The sequence below is a fragment of the Falco peregrinus genome, chromosome 4 (assembly GCF_023634155.1).
Source record: "Falco peregrinus isolate bFalPer1 chromosome 4, bFalPer1.pri, whole genome shotgun sequence".
NCBI classification, from domain to species: Eukaryota; Metazoa; Chordata; class Aves; order Falconiformes; family Falconidae; genus Falco; species Falco peregrinus.
The window spans coordinates 23,852,599-23,867,545 of NC_073724.1; the positions used below are offsets into that span (position 1 = coordinate 23,852,599).

Below are 14,947 nucleotides of genomic sequence, written 5' to 3' on the forward strand. Positions count from 1 at the left end.
CTCCAGTATTCATAGAAGGTGGCAAACACACGACATCAGTGATGTAGTGAATCTGCTAAGGTTAGATTTACCAGTAACATCTCAGAGCAAAGAAACTGATGCAACTTATTTTATTTTTTCTAGATCAGCTGAGTCACAGTTAACTATATCAAATCTAGGATTTCAGAACACTCTCCCTAGACACAGATTTATGGATGCATGGAGAGATGTGGAACATCCTGCAACGACATCTAGACAGACTTGTTAAATCCTGGTTAAACTCCCAGACAGTAGGTGACACCACCTGCATTTCTTGAAGAAGACGCAGTTCCCAATTTGGAAACATACTGAAATGTTGAGTAACAGCCTCAATTAATTAACATGACCAGAGCATCAAGTCTGGGATGTTCAGCGATAAGTTCATTGGTTGCTCTTGCTTATCAATTATGTTCCAGTATGGAAAACACACCTATCTTTATAAAAAAGAAGAATTTTAAATCGAGTTCTTTCCTTCTTTCTGTTTCAAATTTAAGAGAAATGGTGGGAAGAGAGTACATTATAGAAAACATCAGCACAGCCTCTATATCATAGTAAGGGTCTTAGGAGCTTATTTAGTTGATGGATTTTCATGATAAAATTATGCTAATACTTCACCAACAGAGAATACATGTGGGAAGTATTTTGCTTCCATCTAAGAATGTATAATACAGTAAGAACCTCAAAAGAAAACTAGAAATAAGAGCTGAAGGCACTGCTTAACCAGAGGATGGACTGCTCAGCTAAGCGCTCTTCCATTTATAGCCATAAACCCTGACAAGAGGAGGCAAAGCAAAGATTCTGATCAACAACACTGAATCCCAAGAGCTGAAAAGTAGGCTGAGGAGAGCTGACAGCTCTGAGAATGAGAATTACCTTGTACCCTGGTTTTCCTCAGAGAATTAAGAGATGATCCATTTCTTAAAACTCCCAAGACTAGAGCTGGAACAGTTTATTCCTGCCTTCTAATATGAAGGCTGTATCATTCCTTCATATTTGTTATTGTAAATGATACAAGGCAGAGGCTTGATCAGAGTCTGAGAACATGATCAAGAATCTGACAGTATGTGGCTACATCAAAGAAACTACTCAGCACCCCATGGACTACCACAGGGCTCCATCTGTGCACTCAGCTGTCAGGTCAGGATTTTAGATCAAAATCCCACCATTTAAATGAGCTTACACCTGTGATGTAAGATCAAAATCTGAGGACAAAGCATGGGCCATTTATTTGCTTTTGTTTTTATTACTATATTGTGCATTGCCAGCAAGCACTTCTTGCATATTCTAAACATAAATTGTAATTTTCCCTTCTAAAGAAAGAGCAGTGGTTTTTGTCAAAGAATTTTAGCTGGAGTTATGGATGAGAACAATAGCAAGAGAAAAGTAAATGTGATCAAGGTGTGGGGATTTCTTTCTGTATTTCTTTTAAATATGAGTACAATATAGCAAAAGTCACAGTTACAATCTACCCAAGCTACTATATCTTGTTGGTTTTTTGAACCTACACCGATAATTCTACACAGCACTCTCAGAGTTCTTCTGTTCATCCAAATGGAACCCTATTGTCTGTTGTAAACACATCTCCAAACCTAGTTTGGCTTGGGTTGTACATTTTCCTGAAAACCTTCAGATCCATTTCAGTTTGTGTCTTGAAAAACTTCTCATAAGAACATATTTTTTTTTCCAGACAAAAAACCCCAGTTCTTTAATTTATATTGCCATACTTCTGTTGTGCATTTTCTGCATGCCTTGGGGCTGGTAGTTGAACATGTATGTTTGTGGCTACATATACTTCAGGAAATTTGCAAGCAGAAAAGCTGAATTAAATCTGATGCCATTTTACAACTTCATTTTCTACTCTCCTGGGGTTTTTTATGTATAGTTCAATTATCACTTCACATGAACAAGGACATTTTCAAAAGGCACAGCTGGCTTCTGATGTCCACTAACTTGCAGTGGGAGTTAAAAGCCAGACATCAATAGGTTCTATCTCACTTTTCTGGTTTAATGTTGTTTGCTTCCCTTTCTTCCCCTTCTCCCTTGACTTTCCCTCTTGTGCATTATGAAGAACAAAGAAAATGCTGAGAAAACAGTGAAAACTAAAATCACGCCGTCCCTCAGCTTCCCCTTCAGACTCCTTTCCCTAGGTTCTGTGGTTTATCTCAGTGTACTGTGACAGATCTTGAGATAAGACTTTTCCTTCCTGGAACCTGGCTGTGGCTAATTCTGGTGCAAGACAATGTAAATCTACCACAAATCATTAGTTCCAAAGAAATTAAGTGATTATTTCAACATTGACTTCAGCTTTTTTATTCTTTATATTAGCCTTGTATTCTTTATATCAATTACTTACCTTTTTCCTGAAAAAAATGTCATGAGTTCTGTGAGGAAACTAATTGAATCCCGCGTATGGCATTCATGCATATGTGTACACTTCACTATAGTAACCAGTAATAGTTCAGCTATGATCATGATCAGCATGGATGCTAAACTATTAAACAGGTTCCTGTTCATAAAGTGTTTTTTATTCAATTACATTTAAATTGCTATGAATTGGAATAAACATAGTTCAGTGATGCAAAAAACACAGGAGTTTTCAAAGCTGTTATTTTCTTTGTCTGATTTTTACACTTCACATAATGGCACCCTTGGATCTCATAACTAACCTGTCATACTTTGAATTACTGCTTATTCACAACTTTACTATCACATCAGATATATTACTATTCCTTTTCCCTGAATTTAGGATGCAATGATAACACTGAATTGAAATATCATTGCACTGCAGCTAGCACAATGATTACAGAAAAAGTCACATCTGCTTCCAAGTTCATAGATCATATAAAGTGAGAAGGAAGAACTACGCATGAGAGAAACTCTTCTGGTCATTTGTACATGTCTTACCCTTCTCATTAATCAGTGTGTCAGGCACAGTATGAAAGAATGCTAATTATATTAATCAAAAGTGTTTTATAAATAGGATATATTCTACGTATATATTTCTAAACTAAACTCTTGTCACATATCTCATATTGATATCATAAGAATGTTTATATATGTGTGTATATACAAATACATATATCTATGTATGTATGTATCTGTGTGTACATTGTATCATAAAGTATGTTATCTCATATTTTGCTAATAAGATGAGAGGAAAAGACAGACATTTATGTTAACAGTTGAAACAGCACCCAAGCCCCTTTATTTATATGGCCTCATAAGAACTTTGGAATCCAGACTTGTTACTTTGCTTGTTTTGTAAACTGAAGACTGTCAGCTTTATCTGGTACAGTGTGGCCTGCAAACCCCAAACCTTACTAAGTAGCAGTGCCACAACAGCCTGGTTTAATCCTGTGTCTTTTAACCACAGACTGATTGGTATCTGTTAGCATTTACAGAACTGGAAAAAAATAAAAATCATGCTTATCATGAAAAAGCACATAAACAGCACTAATGTTTAGAATGGATTATATTCCATGTCTCATTGTATGAACATGTAGCAAACAAGCATTTTAACTGGATATATATATTGCAAAGATATATTTCAAATCCATTTAAGAACACCAGCCACAGAGGCTTGCTCTCATTTCTATTATATATATATTTTACAGAAAACAGAATTGTTCTGAGCATACTTTCAGTACTTACCACTATGTTGTATTTTTGAGAAGGCTTCAGAATTCCCCCATAGGAGGCTGCATGATGTCATTTTAGTTGCAGCAGAAGTTTTTCCTGTTAGGAAGAAATATATAGTGCTCTTCAGTAAATGAAGAAAAAAAATGCATGATTATGAGTCACAAATGGTGAAAAAAATGCTACTTATTAAATCACCTGTAATGCTGTCATCCAAGATAAAAAATATGAAAAATCATAATACTGGTACCCGGAGAATAAATACATTGATCATAGTATATGAAAATTATTAGCAATATCTTTTCTTTGCCGACTGATCCCTGCTACAAAAACAGAATTGTCTTTATACCTATATACCACAAAAGTTTACATTCTGCGGAAAAAATCTAATGCAAGTTCTTCAAAGAAGAAAATAAAAATTACCACAAACCCCTTGGATTTAAAATATTGCTGTAAACATATAGTATACATATTCAAATCTAAAATATAACAATTCAAATATTCAAATATATCCAAATAGAATATTAAAATATTTTTTAAAGCCATCTAAATATTATTTATTCTTTCCTATGGGTAATTCAAAACTATAGCTTATACTTCAAATGACATTTCAATGGACAAACTATTTACCAATAGTCTATCCTTTTTAGATAAATACCAATATTTACCAACCATATCTTCTGTCAGGACTTTCTTGAGACTGCAATTTAAAACTCAGTACTTAATATTGTTAATAAAGTTCTTTTAGGCAATTTGCATAGGCGCCAAGACTGCATTAGCTGAAGTATTTCTCTTCCCTAAAAGGTCAGCAGAGTTGATTTTATGGCATTTATAGCTGCCCACATTTTGCAGGGAAAATTCATGCATTGCTTGTATTATTTTTTTTTTTGGTATCTCTTAAAGTACCAAGGCACTTAAGATCATTTATTCTTGTTTTCATTAAGTTGATCAACATGGAGAAGCACTTTGTGTGAAAAATACTGTTAGAAAACAAATTAGATGTTAGAAAACAAATTAGATGAGCAAGGGTGAGGCTATCAAAAATTCCTATTACCTTGCTAATACGTCAAGCAAACTTACAATTTCTGAAAAATCACACAAGGCATTTGGCCACAATGCAGTGTCTATTAACACTGTAGAAACACTTCTGCAATATGCTAACAAATACATTCCACAAACTTCTATTGCTTTCGGGGTCCACCTGCATGCTATTCATCAGCAGGAACAGACATGACTTCCAGATAACTGATAAGTATGGACTATCACCACAAACAATGTATTTTATTTTAAGAAATAAATTAGTTTTTTGCAATAAAGATCCTAAGGATCACAGCACTGAGTTTCCATCTGTTATTTCAGAAAACTTTCTCATATCACTTAAAGAAAAATAATCAGATTTTAGACTTCACTTTTGACCAAAATTAATGGTGTAAATGAAATCAGGCTTTAACACTTGCTAGTGGCAGATTATGCAATCTTAATCAGACTGAATAACTCCCTCTCATGAATGTTTTGCTCACTACAGCCAAACCACTCCCTGTAAGTGCAATTCATTGTAACAGCTGCAAACACAGGCCTCAATTCTGCGTAAAGACGGTAGTTATCTTTACAAATTGCAAATAAATACCAGTGCATGGCTATCTGAATATACACGTGAAAAGGAAAAATTCATGAATAGGGATGCGAAGTGAAATTCCTTTGAATAAGGAACGTGTGAAACACTCCAGCTAAACTGTTAACGTGTCCATCTGGACACTTGCTGCAGGGGAAGCCTGGCCACGCTGCAACTTCTCATACACACCCATTGAGGAATCAGATGTTGAAGTTTAGGGCAATCTTTATTCCAACATTAGGTAATGTCTTAAATCTCTCCACAAAACAGTGACACTTTTACTGGAGATTTCACTGCTCATGTAGACTTTGACAGCCATTCCAATTATCCAACAGTAGTAGGTGATTAAACCTAGGATATAAGAAATAAGGAAGGATTTAAGGAATAGCTGGACAGTGAAAATCCACTAAACCTAACACAGCTTCCCTTCTCAGTTATTTTAAACTTGCATATTTTTTATTCTAGCACCCTTTATAGCTTAATCCCTGCTACAGGAAGAGAACAAAACTCATCTCAGCTTTACTGGTAAACACAGGGACTGCATTTCCTATCTCTCCATAGCACCAAAATATCCTTCAGCTTTAAAGCAGAAAAATGAATGAAGTGCTATTTGTGAACTAGGTGTTCCAGGTTTACCTTTGTACCTATTTTCATCCTTTTCATCTTCAGTTTGTCTTACAGATCTTCTAATTGTCCTTGCCAGACTGATCTTAATTGTAGACAACTAGATTATAATTTAGACTTTATACATTCTAGTAAACCACACTGTTCTCTCTTGTCCATTTACAGATCATGCTTAGACTTTACCTCTATAATATGCAATTGCTCTCAAAAAACCAACAGCAAATACTGCACTTCCTTTGTATCAGAAAGTACTGTCACACTTGTTAAAAGACTGGTAGTCAAATTCTAAGACAAAATTTAGATGTCATCTAGATATATTTTTCTTTCTTAAAGTGTCTTTTATCACCACATTTGTAACAACTTATTTCCTCATAATTATAATTTTTTAATAAAAATATTAAGGGAATCTGGCAGTCCTTCTAACCATATTTTCCTGAAGTCTGTTTTTTCTCACCAGTCCACAGACTCTTAGGTAACTTAAATCTGATGGTGCTATACTTGACCCTAGTTGTACTGTTACTCAGTTTAAGTTACTTAACTGGTTCATTTCTCAGAATTATCACAACAGCCTCTGATTTTATGTGATAGAACAACAAGCGACTAAGACTGACACTCTGTCCTTATATTTACACAGTTATCTTCGTCTTTACCTGAGAAATAAAATCTCTGTCTCATAAAAATTTTGTTTTGTTTTGAACATGATCACCCTATATCTCCAGCTATCGCCAAAACCTCTGACAGCTCTTGGGAATACCCAGATATAGGGTATAAATATTAATTTGTTCTTTAATACTCAATTTTATTCTTCACAATGACTGAACTATTGTAATTAACTTCAGTTTGAGCAGTTTCATGAAGTCTCTCTGAAAAAATGTACCCTTTTAAATGCAATCTTAACATGTTTAAATACATCTTTCAATCTCTCCCTTTTACAGTGTTTACATACTTTTCCTGACTGATTCAATTTCATATCAAGTTCTCTCTTTTGAAGACATTAAAAATAAGCTCTCCCCACTGCTATATTCAAGAATTTCATACATAGTGATACATTCCATAGCAATGAAGTTTTCAAATTTTTGGAACTATAACTAGAAAATCACTGACTAAAGAATGGATAAACGCATCTGGGAAGTTCTGTGATGTTCTTTCAGTATCAATAGTCCAGAAGCAAGAATATCAGATAAGCAGATGATGCTATTTCAACTGTTTCTTGCATGGACAGTTTGGGAGGAGTAAATTGTTCAGAAGAGGAAAGACAGCTACAGGTAGATCTCACAGCAGGAAATGGTCACAGACCAGCTAGAGGAGTATCAGAGATATGCAAATGAAATCAACTTTTTCTCCAATTGAGGTATTTGAAAGCTAAATAACTAAATCTGTCCTCAGGCTTGCTTTGTATTTAAGAAAAAAAAAATAGACATCCCAAACAATAGAAGGCTTATTTATCTCCATGAGTCAATGAGTGTAGGATAAAGTAAGCAAACAAGCAACCCACTCTTCACATATACCGAGGTAATGCTGACTTACAGCTATCTAAGAAATGAGTGGTGGAATCTTATTTTCTTTACTGAAAACAAATGTAAGTAAGTAGCAAATAATGCAATGGCAGTGAAATGTAACTTCTTTGGTAAATGTGCAGTAACTTTCTCTTCACCTACAGAGAGGAAATACATCAACAAGAAAAACCTCCCAGTTTGGGGACCCATTTTTCACTTTAAACAAAAGCAGCACACCAGCAGAGGACAGGAAGCCTCTCATCCACACTCACTCTCTAAATATATATATTCTGAGTTGTATTCCTTGTCTTCAAGCAGATCAGAAAGATCTGGTGGAATGTGTTGCTTCTCTCTCCCTCTGGCATAGTAGCTTCCTTATGGTTCTCTGCTCATCTCATTCTGCTTTAAATAGTTAAACCTACAAGCCTATCTGTGTCTTTGGTCGTGAATCCTGCCTGTTCCATAAGGATCCCCTTGTGGTAGCATACTCAGAGAAGGCAGGAAAAAGACTGACACTCCTCTGAAGTCAGAAGTGAGGGACTGTCTCCTCAGCCACAAGCAACTAGAATATCCCACAGAACAGGTGTGTGGCTTCAGAGAGAAAGTACAAGAAAAACAAAGAATCAGAATGTATGAATCTGTGGCAAGGTCTACAGGCTATCAGGGACCAGAGATGAACAGAGAAAGCAGGCAGAACGGCCTAACACAAATGACAACCAGAGACTGCTCTTTACAGAAAACGGGCTGCTACCAAACATAAAACACAACTGCAGCAGCAGCAGAACAGTAACACAGAAACAGAAGCTGAGGCCATCTCCACAGGATGCAGACCAGGAGGGGGAATAAAGCTGTTTGTAAGGCACAATGGCAGCTAGGAACAAGTGATGTGAATTTGCAGAGCTCCCTATTTTTTCAAAAAAAGTACTAACATTTCTTGAAAAATCTTCTTGCCTTCAAAAGTATTTAGATACAAATCTTTGGTAGTAAGACTGGCAAAACACAGGTTCATTTCTCATGTTGACTACATCAGAATCACCACAAACTACCTATCAAAACAAAGATATCACATGTGATACAGCAGATAAAACAGATTAAAAACTCATCAGAAGAATGAATGATGCTAAATATTTGAATAGCATATAATACATGTTCCATTAGAAAATTTGATGATTTTTGCAACACCAACAAATGGAAATCTAGACGAAGAAAGGATCACAATATCAGTGCAATGAGGTTCCAGACAAACCTAATAATTAATACTACAGGTCCAAAACCTGAAAAGCTCCAGAAGAAAAAAAATATGCTGAGGGGAAAAAAAACCAAAACCCTGAAACAAAACAAACCCAAACCACAACAAGCAGGCTGGAAACACAGATGTTAGACTCAGTTTGATTCAAAACAAAACACAATAAATCTTCTGAAGAATTTGCAAACTGCTATGAGAAGTCAGGAAGAATTAAACTCAGGAAGACTGAGCCCAAAACAGCAACACAAAGAGATATGCTGCTGATGCAGAAGAAAGTGATTTGCAGTGTTAAGAAATTCTGAATGGTAAATGGAACAATAAATCCCCTTAGGGGAACTCTAGGCCAGCAAGTAACAATGCCAAAAAAGCATGTAGAATAAGACATAGTAAACCCAAAGGACATAAGAAAAGCTAAGTCTGCGGTCAAAGAGAAGGGAAGAGAGTGCCAGTCCTATGTCAAAAAACCCCCCGATTCTTAAGTCAAGGGTAAAAGAAAGGTCAAGCCTGAGATTAAGGAGGAGGAGGAAAAGGAGGACAAGATACAGCTAAAGGAGAAAGACAGCAAAAATGGGAGAGGAAAAGACCAAACTGAATTAAAAAAAAAAAAAAAAGAAAAAAAAAAAGATTAAGGACAAACCCGAAGTCAAAGGAATAGAATCCAAAGAGAGCTTCAAGACCATGCTGAGACACACTGAAATTAAAGATCAGTTGGAACAGCAAGAGCTCCACATAATAACCCTCTAGCCTGTCAAGTTACAGCATTCAGAGACTGTAGATGGGGAATCAGATGTATAGAAGACAGAATAATCCACCCAGTGGCATGAAGTTCAGATCATCTGTTCAATCCTCACTTGAAGTGTATAGTTAAGTCTCCTTGGGCCTTTTAATATTATTCCTGTGTTTCTGAAACTAACAGCAAGAAATGTACAAAAAGGCACTTAGGCAGCTATTACAGCAAGGCTCTCGCTATGCTTGAGGTAATGTTGACTATCTGTGTCACTTCCAAGTTATTACTAGTAAAGCAATTATCCTTGATAAAATCATATATGCTCCTCTGTGCACGAGCAAGCTCTGACAAATATATCTGCCATTCTCCCATATGATTTTTTTTTTAAGAACCTACGTAACTCAGGATTAAATTCTCTTAAAATTTTCATAGCAAGAAAGACTGGAACGGCTGAAAAATCATTCAGTGAAAATGCAGAAATCAAAGCGCGCTCTTAAGTGAAAAACTATTTATCTTTACACAAAGGATGTGTCAGATACTATCGTTAGTTAATGCATGGTTAAATATAAGCCTCTGAGCTCTTTTTCACATACCTTCCCCCCAAAAATGCAGTGTAAGGACAGAGGAATTGCAATCCCAGCCATCAGATTGAAAGCAGATCAGAATCTATCTAAATTTAGTTCTTTGCCTATCTAGCTGCATAAATTTCCATTTCTACACTATCTAAACATCTTTCCCATGGACAGGACTTACACAGGCAGGCTATTCCCCTACAGTGTCGACAAAACTGAGAAGTTTCCAGGGATACAAGGCAGAGGGCCTCAACTGATGGTAACATCACCAGAAGTTCTGAGACTTCCTTCTTTTGAAAACTGAGCTCTTACTCGTTTTCACCTTCATGGTGTTTCCCAGGTCTCCAGAATGAAATTAAAATGAAAACATAGAATGCAACCCACCTACATTGTATCTCCAAAATAAATATCCACAGAAAATCTTTTAGCCTAGCATGTTCCTAAGGGCGTCACAAGCCCTACCTGCCCCTGCCCAGCCCCCCCGGGGCTCCCCCACCCTGCCCAGGGCCCAGGGCCCCCTGCCACCCCCCGGCCATCAGCCCCTGCCCCAGCGAGGCCGCAGCAGGGCCGGTCTCCAGCTCCCCCAGCCCGGCCCTGCCCGGCCATGGCCCCTGCCGAGCCGGGCCCACCCGCGGGCCCACGCCCCGGCCTCGGCCCGGCCCCGGCCCCAGGGAGGTGCCCGATGCCCGGGGCTGGGGCTGCCCCGGTGCCCCCGGCTGCTCCTGGCTGGGGGGCGACGGGCCCTGCCCTGATCCACTGTGGGGAGCCTCCAATGCTCTTGGCCCCTGTGATGCCATGACACAACGTTACCAAGTTCAGAATTGCAAGTGAACTGCCCACGCAGCAAATTAATCCAACTCTAACCAGACCCTTGGTGAGAGATAAATGAGGATCACAACCTTCTCGCGGCAGCTGTCATTCCCCCCACCCCCCACCCCCCACCCCAGTTACAGAACCACCACAATCCACATCTCCTAAGCCTGTGACATGTTTTTTCCCCAGCCACCTTCATAGAAACTATGTGGATTAAAAGGAAACAAACATGTAAACAAGGAAAATCCCACGCCAAACACTGCAGCAGAATAAACTCATAGGAACAGTCAAGAATGCAAACAACTAGGTACCACTGAAATTTTTTATGACATTCCTCTACTACTGAAACTTTTCCTGTTTCTCGACCCAGACTAAGTGCTCCAAGATATACATAAGCATTAAATTACTTAACTACAATAAGTACTCAAAATTACAGACTCCACAGAGACAGGAATATTACTGCTGCCTCTAAGCCCCCTTCTCTGGAGAAGCTCTCAGGGTTTTTTTTTGTTATAGCCTATTTTTATGGTTTTTACATGTCTGAGCGGCCTGCTTTGCACCTGTACCTGCTACAGAGGTGCTGCCTGTCAGATTGTCGAATTGATACGTTAATTATGTTGTAAAGGGGTTGTATCTACATTTCCTAAGGAGGTAATGCTAAGAACACTTTTTGCTATCAAGTGTTCAGTGTAAAATTTGCTGCTTTGGTTTCAGTCCCTTAGGAGATGGTCTTCTACATCCAGAACCTCATGATTTTTTCCAAGTATATCTGTTAGTAAAATGAATGATGTTAGCTCTCTTTACAAACCTTGCTAAACATTGAGATTACCTAACTGAAATTTTAACACAAGAACTTGTCTTAAAACTGAACAATCAAAAATGACATAAAATAAGAATGGTTTCCATTCCAGTGGAATGCATCATATAAAGAAGGTGCAATGAAGTTACTGGTTCCATCTCTCTGCATTTCGCATTAAATCATCAGGTGAAAATAAATGTCTCAGACTGCAATAAATATACAGAGGTGGCTATCACTGCACTATAGCCTCAGATCATTTAGGCATAAATCCCTTTCATTTACCTTGAAATTTTATCTCCTTCCCTATCACTTGCCCCTTCTCCTTCCAAAAGGTATTTAATAATTTATTTATTCTAAGTGGCTTTTACTTGCGTAGAGATTATCACCACAAACTAGGGGCAGACATAATCACATCCTACATAGGTCTATGGACTAAAACCTACCCAATTTAAATGGCAAGGAATGTGTTTTTCCAGCCTCCTTACTTGTCTTAAAATGATTGGTGAATAAGAACACACAATATTATCACAAAAATAACTTGTGAGGGGGTTGGGGAGTACAGAGCAACAAATCCAAAGTACAACAGCAATCTGTTCACAGATTTCACAGAATCATCTTAGCAGTCTTCAAAAACAACCAGTGTGGCTAGAAGCATCCAAGTATTGATTAAATAGATTTCTCTAGACATCTTTTCTTAATTCAAAACTTAAGGTGATGAAGGAACTAATTCCAGAATTCATTTCCAGGCACATGGAGGACAAGGCAGTCATCAGGAGCAGTCAGCATGGATTCACCAACAGCAAGTCATGCTTGATCAACTTGATAAACTATGATGAAACAACTGGCTTGGTAGATGAGGGGACAGCAACGGATATTGTCCACCTGGACTTTATTAAGGCTTTAACACTCTTTCCCTAAGATCCTTATAGAGAAGCTGATGATACCTGGGCTGGATGAGCAGACAAAGGCTTGGGGGGATCTTATTAATGTTTATAACTAACTGAAGGGAGGATGCAAAGACCACAGGGCCAGGCTTTCCTGAGTGATACCCCGTAACAGGACCAGAGGCAAAGCACAAAACCTGAAACACATGAGGTTCCCTCTGAACAACAGCAAACACATTTTTACTGTGAGGGTGACCAAGCACTGGCACAGGTTGCTCTGAGAGGTTGTAGTCTCTCTCCTTGGACATACTCAAATGTTGTCTGGACATAGTTCTGGGCAACCAGATGTAGATGTCCCTGCTTAAGCAGAGGGGTCGGACAAAATGACCTCCAGTGGTCCCTTCCAACATCAATCAGTCATTCACTCTGTGCTTCAGTGATCTGTGAATATATGTACCTTTTTCAAGGAAGAACATGCCATCAAAATGAGTCTTGCCTGACTCAGAGAAGCCAGACTCCTGTTGTGAAGGCTATAGCAGATGTTCAGTGTTTGGTTATGTCTAATTCATGCCAGTGAATCTCTTCATCAATTACTCAGATCATTATTTCTCCTTATGGAGGAGCATCATTTGGTATTAGCAACTGAAGACCAGCTTGAACTATAATCTCCCACATCTCAAGTGACTATCTTTGTCAAAACTGAGCAAAAGCCTGATTCAAGACAATTAGAACAGGGATTGCTACAGTCTTGTATCTCAGGGGTTGTTCTGTCCTCAAAAAAGACAAGGGAAGAAACATATTTTAACTCTTTCCTGCTTGATTTATATCATCATGCCACCTGCTTACCAACAGAGTCGCAGAGTCAGAACAAGGGGAAAGAAACAGCTCAGTCTTCTTCCAGCACTACAAAGACCGCACTGACATGAAATGGGGTGTAGGTGCCCTTACACATCTTTTAGCCTCCCTGGCAAGAAGAGAAAAGCACTTATCCAGTCTCTATCCAGCAAAAAGCACTTAGGAAGTCTCTATCCAGCAAACATAGCCTTGTGGGTAAGCACACACATTTGAAACCCACAAGACTGTGTTTTACATGACTATTTTGCACCTTAATGGCTCTGTCTCTACTACCTTCCCCTAGGCCTCCTTCCTACAGTTGTCTAAATCACAAGGCCTCCCAGTAAAATCATAGTTCATTTCCTTTTTATGTATGTGGGGGTTCCTGCCAACGGATAAAATAACTAAGTAGGAGTAAACACAAAGAGAGGAGTAAAAGGAACTACAGAGTAGTTCCAGGTCATGCTTCAACCCGTCCATAGCCCTGTCTGCCTCAATTGTTCCAAATCCTACCCCAGCCTGTAGTCTGAATACAGCCAGAACTTACTTTGGTAACAAAAAGCAACAACTGCAAATTACAGAGAATTTATATCTAACATTCCCATTTCTTTTCCTTCAAGTTCAATGAAGAGAAAAAAGTCTTTTGCTGGAAACCTTTTTTCCCCTAATTAAATTCTATTCTGGCTTATATGGGCTGTACTTGAAACGATCAGTTTTCCCCTTCTCTCATTATCTGTTTTCAGGAAAGTTTTGGCCGTTTACCAAAGTCATAGTATATAAAAAAGCAAATATTTTAAAATGTGTATCCTTTTTTACAGCCAAAATGTGACATAACAGCAATGATGGCAGCTGCTACCAGCATTACTACTATATTGGGAGTGCATGAGGAGACTAAAAGAGAAGGGATCCTGTCTGGACAGGAACCTCATGATCAACACCATTACCTGATCTCAAGAAGCAAATGAGGCAGAGACAGGGAGTGAGCTCCATGTTTTGAGACAGAAAACTAAACTAGGTTCCCTCTACAATCAGGACATGGCACCTGCAGCCCAACCTCCCTCTTCATTACCAGGTTACTCTACTGTCAGCTAAGCAATATGAATTCCTGTAGCTCAAGTGACAACAGGCCATGATGAGTCTTGAAAGTTTGACTTTAAGGTTTTTTGCAGAAGGTGTGGTAAATGTTGTACTTAATATCATATGGGGTTTGGTTTTCTTCTCCTTTCCTATAACTTACAATATTCTGTGAAGACCATACAAAAAGGCAACAGAAAAAAAAAAGTCATAAAGTTGAAAGGATGTTATTAATTTTTGCAGTTTTGAATTCAAATGCTAAACTGAATTAACCAAAGCAATCTTAATTTGATCCCCTTATGATTCAATGATATTAAAGGATATAATTTGAAATTAAATTACCTGGCTTTTTTAACTTAATATTCTGGATGCACAAACTGTTTTTCCTAAGCAACCTTAAATGTGCTACATTTTAACTTCTGAGTTTTTTATCTTTTTCTTCTGAATTATGCTTGCAGACTAATATAAGATGAAAACCAAAGCATATCACCATTCAACTCATTATTACCATTTGCTATACATCTTCTACAGTGCAAATTATTATTCCTCTCTCACCTAACCTTAAATTGCTGGATGTGCTAGACACACACACACAAAAAGTTTACTATATGT

At 37.9% G+C, this 14,947-nt stretch overlaps 1 protein-coding gene across 2 annotated transcripts in view; it reads right to left on the bottom strand.

Annotated features, from left to right (window-relative positions):
- The window catches only part of NLGN4X (neuroligin 4 X-linked), a 187,360-nt gene that overhangs the window by 152,708 nt on the left and 19,705 nt on the right, over nt 1-14,947 (bottom strand). For both annotated transcript variants that reach the window (XR_003555832.2, XM_027791182.2), the window contains exon 2: nt 3,670-3,753. The gene's annotated coding sequence lies outside the window, so the exon portion shown is untranslated. The remainder of the gene's footprint in view (nt 1-3,669; nt 3,754-14,947) is intronic.